The 7,732-nt window shown below is 41.0% G+C and overlaps 1 pseudogene; it reads left to right on the forward strand.

The window, feature by feature from the left end:
* The first annotated feature begins 7,110 nt into the window (after positions 1-7,110).
* Positions 7,111-7,275, forward strand: LOC150057878 (small nucleolar RNA U3; annotated as a pseudogene).
* The last annotated feature ends 457 nt before the right edge of the window (positions 7,276-7,732 follow it).

Raw genomic sequence — 7,732 nt, forward strand, 5'->3', positions numbered from 1 at the left:
AAGAATCGAGAGGTATGTTTGGGCTGATGGTTATTCCGCTAAAATTCATGTCTAATAACAGAACAAAAATGAGTCTATCAGAGGCCATAATTAAATAATGTAAACAATGATGAAATTATAGGGGTCAGAGATTTCAGAAAATCCTAATGAATACTCTGAGAATGCAAGGTTCTCGGGTCTAACCTACACTGCTATTTTATCAGCAAGTTCCTTGCATGAGGTCATCCCCAAGATTTTCCATGTTCCTTTTTTTTCCCAATCCTGGGGGTTAACTCCGGGTTTGAGCACTTCTGTTGGCTTTTCTCAAGACCTACTGCTCTGCCACTTGAGCCACAACCCCACTTCTGTGGTGCTAAGGAATCGAACTTGGGTCTTCGTGCATGCTAGGCAAGCACTCTATCACTAGTCCAAACTCCTAGCCCAATTTTCCATGTTCCTAAGTGGCTTCATTTCATGAAGGCAGAGTAACTCTGAGGCCATCCTCACTAAGGGCATAACTTTCACTGAGACCAGTTGTCACTTCCTACCCCTGGAAGAATGACTAGCACACTGACAACCAACTCCAATGGAACTGTATCCTGTATGCTTAGTAAGATGGAATGCTATTCTCTGGACATAGATGAGTTCAATATGTATATGCAGGCTAATTATATTTTTTAGTTTTTTTAATTTTATTAATTTATTTATGTTTATGGGTACTGAAGAATTGAAACCAGGGCCTCATGCATGCTAGGCAAGCACTCTGCTACAAAGCCACATTCTCAACCCCTATGCAGATGTATTATGTGCTCAGTTTTTAGAGGGACATGAAGAAACACAAGTGTACCATGTGTCCATAGCTCATGTATATCCAGCTATTTGTTTATGACTATAATATTTCAAAAAATCAAATATACTTAGATGTATAACAACAAAAAGATCCAAGTATGAGGGGAAAATACGGAAGTCTAAGGACCAAATGGGATGCTGATATCACACTGGACAGCTTTACAAGCACTGTGCATCACATCCCTGCTACAGAAATGTAGCTACCTGTAGAAGGACCAACCACAGCCTAGAGTGGTTAACAACATGCCCAGGTGACCTAGGTTTTAAGAGGCAAAGATGGGGGCTGGGAGTTTGGCCTAGTGGTAGAGTGCTTGCCTAGCATGCACGAAGACCCGGGTTCAATTCCTCAGTACCACATACATACAAAAAAGCCAGAATGGTGCTGAGGCTCAAGTGGTAGAGCTCTAGCCTTGAGAAAGTCCAAGGACAGTGCTCAGGCCCTGAGCTCAAGCCCAGGACTGGCAAAAAAAAAAAGAGGCAAAGATGGGTTTAGAACCCAGGCATCTAGCTGCAGAGCTCAGTGAAGAGCTCCTGAAAACCATAACAGTGTGACAAGGTTATATAAAGAATATCTGTTCTAACCAACCTAGATGTCCCTCAGTTGATGAGTGGATCAACAAGATGTGGTATTTGTACACAATGGAATTTTATGCTGCTGTCAGAAAGAATGACATTGCCCCATTTGTTAGGAAATGGAAAGACTTAGAAAAGGTCATATTAAGTGAAGTAAGCCAGACTCAAAGGAACATAGGCTCAATAGTTTCCCTCATTTGTCATAATCAGTAGAAACCTTGGGCTCTCCTAGCAGAGATTTGCAATAGAGCAAAACCTCGATACAAAAGGCCAAATAGTAGGACGCTCAATGAAAGGATCTCTAGGATATAGAAACATAAGCCATATAATGAATGATTGTTGTTCTTAAGGTACTATGTTATCTCTCATCTCTTTTGCTGTCCCTTGGTTATCTCATATTGTTACAGTATCTCACTTTGGTACCTGATATATCTATCGGATATATTTGTATTTGGTTATTTGAAATTGGATAGGGAATGGGGGAAAACAAGATGAGGGGTGGCGGTAGGGGGGAGGGAAATGGGGACCAAGACATGTGAAGGGTATCAATGTATGGGAATTAATGCACCATCTATCTGGCAAATATCATGTAACCCTTCTATTAATTACAATAAAAAATATATGAAAAAAAACAATATCTGTTCTAGAGGCCTGGAGAATATGGGTTAAAGTACGGAGGGATGATAAAATGGAGAGTGACAGGAAGTATGTCCACTTCCCAAAGCAATGTTTAAGACAATCCAGTTCAAACCAGTTTAGACTGGATCACACCAGAAGAGACTGGTTCAAATCGGTACAAACCAGATCACAGCAGTTCAAACCAGATCAAGAGGAAATGAGATAAGACTTTGGGAAGGGCAGAGCTACTTGACTTGTTGGTAGGATAGAACAGTGTAATACAGGATAAGGCAACATAGAATATAAGATAAAGGAACATAGAATGTAAGATAGAAGTTCTCCACACAGGTGCATTGAAATTCCTGAGGGATTCCCTAAGAGGTGCTCACCAGATCGGTGCAGATGCAAGACAAGAACACAAGTGAAGTAACAGAATAGAGAAGCTCCCCTGGGAGTGGCCTGGGAAGAAACAAGACAAAGGCAGATGAGAAGACCTTGGGAGAAGAATGCAGAGTAGGAAAGATAGTGATGATTAGTCACTGCCTGTAGAGGTTTCCCTTTCTTCAAACTAGATGAACCCCAACTTGGTCTATCATAGGCCACACACACAAGGGACATGGTAAGCCTCAGTAGATCCTAACAATCTGATTGTTGCTACTCACTTGCACTGCTCAATGGGTAAGTGCTAGGACAGGGCTCCATCTGTCTTCCGCACTCCTGAATCCTAAGAGCCTGTTCCTAACCCATCCCCAGGTAGGAGAAGAGGGGAGGAGAGAAACTGCTGCTGAAGAGACACAGCAGTAGGTGTTCATTCCAAGCCTGGTACTATTTCTACCATACCCCCTACCTGGATCATGCCCCACAATTCCTCTGGGCAGTCCTCCCAGCTGGAGAAGGAGCCCCCACACAATGCACTCGCATGTTGCCGAACACGTGTGTGCTCTGACAGCGCACAGAGAGGCCAAAGCCACAGCCTTTCGTCCCCAACAGACCACACCTCTCATTTGCTGCAAACCTCCTGGCACAGAAATCAAAGATCAAATCCAGCATTTCAACCACCATAACAAGCATAAAGTGTTTACAAGAGCCAAAGGAAAAGGCAACAGCCCACCCTCTGGCTCCACAGAATGTGTAATAGAGTCAAATCACTGAAATTAGTGTTTTGGCTCCTCTGCTAACATAACCACTTGCTTCTGGCAAATCAGAGAGAAGTCGCTCACCCTGCCAGAGCTCACGACCAAGGGGTATTAACAGATGACAGAGGTCATGGTCAATACTAAAGTCAGAGATACCAGCAAAGCCTAATACAGTCACTATTCCCCATCGTGTTCTGATTTCTCTGAGTGACATTTTTGGTGCCCGAGAGAAAGCAGTGGGCAATAGATTGCTTAACCATCAGTGCCATGGTTTGTTATGGTGCCTACTTGACTCTGATATAGTATCCCATTTTTTCAATCACTGACCTAGGTGTTCTTGTGAGGATACTTTGTAGATATGAGGAAAAAACAACAATGGATTGGTTTTGAGTAAGATAACCTGGATAGATCTTCTTCATTCCATTGTAATGAATAGATTTTTAAATTTGGCTTCTGAAAAGCATAGCTGAGGCTTCCCTGAAGAATAGGGTAGCTCTCTGCCACATGAAAAGGGACACGGAAGTCACAAGAGGTACTGAAGACCCCCAGGGGAAAAATGGTGCCCTGACATTTTATCCCATCTTGCCAGTGGGAAACAAGGGCCCTGTGACGAGAGTTGTGTGAGGAGCAACACAGAAACCAGATTGAAGATTGCCTCTCTGACTCTGAGACAACACAGTAATGACTTGATTGATTCTTGAATTTCTTTTTTTGCACCACCTTCAAGTTTACACTCAGGGCAGGTGCCTCACTCACTGTCTTACCCTACTCCTAGCCCTAAACATTCTTCCATTTTCATCATTAGTTTGAATTTTTCTGGACTGAATTGTTTCCCCTTCCAGCCAGCCTTTTTCCCATGCTCTTGACCATCAAAAAAAAAAGTTCTTGGTCTCCAATGATTCCCATAGTTGATTCCATTTCTGTATTTTAATAACATAGCTGTTAGCGCCTATAGATTCTTAAGGAAGGTACAGCGAGAGTGATCCTGCCCAACTGTCTATGTGTCCTCACTATTCTCGTCCCTTGAGGAAAGGGGTCATTGTTGGGATCTTTTAAGGTGTCCTTTGTCATTCTCCTGACACTTTTATGCAACATCAGTCATCCTCCCATTATGTTATTTTATTATATTGAAAACCCTGTAGGACTACTCATCTTACGTTGGTTCCTCTCTCACTGAACGTGAATTTCTACCAAACATCATGTAACGTGTTTGGCCATGTTTATGTATATGTGTAATTATGTATGAGTGCTATATATCCATATAGACACACAAACATATGCATGCATATATACATACAGATAATGTATACATAAATATATATGCATACATACATATACACGTGAAAGCTTCCTTCTCACTGACCCACCATTCTCTGCCTCTTTGTGAAAATTCCCTTAGCCTACCTTTCATGGCAATAGAATAAAAGGATCCCTAGACTAGAACTGAAGGCACTGAGAAGTCCAGGCTCTTCAGTCTAGCTGTTAAGTATCTGTGTGTGTGTGTCTCTGGAAGGTCCCTTGTTCCCTTTTACTTTGGGCTTTCTTAATCTGTAAAATGGAACAATAATTTCTATCCTTCCTTCTCATGGTGCTTATAGATCAAGAGAATAATAGATATACAATTATTTTGTAACTGAAATAAGTGCTATGTCAATGCTTTAAAATATATATTTGCATAATGGATTATTGCAGTAATATTTATCGCCACAAAACACTGGAAGTGGGAAGGGGGCTGGTGATAGCATATATAGTCAAACAATGAATAATTCTGCTTTCATTCTATAAAACAACTGACTTAGCAATGAATAACTATGAAATATATGTGATAAATACCTTTATGCAGACATTTTCCATTTCAATGTAGCTACATTTATAAAACAAAATTTTAGCTCAATTAGAATGGTATAGTTTTTCATATATCTCATCTTTCAATATTTTTTCTTTCTCAAGCAGGATAATTTTGTCTTTTATTTGGTAGAGATTAATTTTATTATTAGGATTACATATAGGGGGTTACAGTTACATTCATAAGGGAGTAAGTACTTTACTTCTGGAACATTGTCACCCCTTCCCATGTCTTTCTCCCCCTTTCCCTCCCCCCACCCCCACCATTTCCAACATATTGTCTTGTGAGTGTCACTGTGACATTGGTTCACCCTTTGTCCTTTGCCTCATCATCTTGTTGCTCCTCTTCCCTTTCCTAATTCAAATAAACAAATAAATATATATACAATAGATGAGGTAGCAAAGTCAGATACAATAACAGCAGGGGAAAAGAAAAAAGAAAAGGAGTAACTTCACACAGTACATTAATAAACAATAACCACAAAGATAAACCTCTTGTTTCCACACTCTGGAGTTCATTTTGCTTAGCATTCTCCTATATGGCCATATGCACATATGCACATAGCTATTGAGCTATTTCAGTGCTTTTTTAATGCTGGTACTAGGCTCGAACTCAGAACCTTGTGCTCTTACATAGCTTTTTCACTCTTGGATGGCATTCAGTCATTTGAGTGACCCCAAAAGTTCTGGCTTTTTACTAGTTAATTAGGGACAAGATTCTCGCAGATTTGTCTGCATGAGCTGGCTCTGATCCTCAAATGTGATTACAGGCACGAGCCACTGGTGCCCAGATGACTTTCCTTTCTTGTTATTTAGCAACATTTTCAAATATATGTAATTCTGAGGTTGTAAAAATTAGCTTTTATTGAGTGAAAGTAGTTTCTCTTGTTTTAGTAGCTTCTCATTAATTATTTCAAATTTTATATTTGGAGAAAAGTCTCCATAAAAATCAATGTATAGTTGGGAGTTTGGCCTAGTGGTAGAGTGCTTGCCTAGCATGCACGAAGACCCATGTTCGATTCCTTGGTACCACATATTAGAAAAAGCCAGAAGTGGTGCTGAGGCTCAAGTGGTAGAGCTCTAGCCTTGAGAAAAATCCAAGGACAGTGCTCAGGTCCTGAGCTCAAGCCCAGGACTGGCAAAAAAAAAAATCAATGTGTAGAGGGGGAAAACTGGATGGAATAAATCTGCCTACATATCACTGCACTTTAGGATTGCTTTGTCCTCTCATAATCACTGTTACTTCCGATTCCTTTCCTCAGAAATCGCCCCACCTCTGAGCTCTGCCAGCAGTCCCAATTCCTGGTTATGATCAGTTCTATGATTTCTTAGGTGACACTTACTTTGCATTCTCTAGGGCAGGGCATAAGTCCTCAAGCACAATCTTCTCTACCTTGCCCAGGGCTCTGCCAAGTACTGTTTTGCAATAAAAAGATAAGTGGTGCTTTCCCAATCTTTAGCCCTTGTGTTTCTCATTATCTTCCCATGCATGCAATCACTTCCTTTTGTCCCAAAGCCTCAGGTGTTTTATTCCTCCCAGAGCTGAGGGCTTCCTAGTGCCCAGTCTGTGGGGTGTAGTCCAAGTCTCTCCCCCTCTTCCACCTGCCATAGCTCTGCTATCGACTATTGGACTGCTTATCTGCTGATTTGCTAACCCTCCTAAGAATTCTCCCAACCCTAACTGCTTTCCTCTTAATCTTTCTTCTACACTACAACCAGATCAAGTCTTCCTGGAGAAAAACTCCTACCATCTCACAGCTGTGCTCAAGTATCACAGCAGTCCTTGGTCACACAGTGGGAAAAGTCCCACACTTTAGAGTGACTCAATAAACACTGTGGGGGTAGGGGTGAAGGGAGAGCCTACGGCTTGAACTCTGGGCCTTGGCACTGTCCTTTGGCTCAAGACTCTCCATTCAGCACCACTTGCAGCTTTTTCTGAGTTGTTTATTGGAGATAAGAGTCTCATGGACTTTGATGCTTCGGATGACTTCAAAATATAATCTACCTGTGCCTGACTTCTTATGTGTTTTCAATGAGTAAGCCATAACAGTGACCACTATTGAATCTGTATGATGTACTCTCTATTTTACTGTTAAGAATTGTGAAATTTTAGACTATATTTTCAGGGATCATTTCTATAGTATGTGACTAGAGAAACTCCACTGATTGTGTAGAGTACCGACTAAATCCACCAGCACAACCATGTTCGTTGCAGCACTATTTACCATAGCAAAGATATGGAACCAATCTAGATGCCCCTCAGTTGATGAGTGGATCAACAAGATGTGGTATTTGTACACAATGGAATTCTATGCTGCTGTCAGAAAGAATGACATCGCCCCATTTGTTAGGAAATGGAAAGACTTAGAAAAGAGCATATTAAGTGAAGTAAGCCAGACTCAAAGGAACTTAGGCTCAATGGTTTCCCTCATTTGTCATAATCAGTAGAAACCTTGGGCTCTCCTAGCAGAGATTTGCAACAGAGCAAAACCTTGATACAAAAGGCTATATAGTAGGACGCTAAATGAAAGGATCTCTAGGATATAGAAACATAAGCCATATAATGAATGGTTGTTGTTCTTAAGGTACTATGTTATCTCTCATCTCTTTTGCTGTCCCTTGGTTATCTCATATTGTTACAGTATCTCACTTTGTTACCTGACATATCGGATATATTTGTATTTGGTTATTTGAAATTGGATAGGGAAGGGGGGAAAACAAGATGAGGGGTG

The sequence above is a fragment of the Megascapheus bottae genome, chromosome 10 (genome assembly GCF_031878675.1).
Source record: "Megascapheus bottae isolate mThoBot1 chromosome 10, mThoBot2.hap1, whole genome shotgun sequence".
NCBI lineage: Eukaryota > Metazoa > Chordata > Mammalia > Rodentia > Geomyidae > Megascapheus > Megascapheus bottae.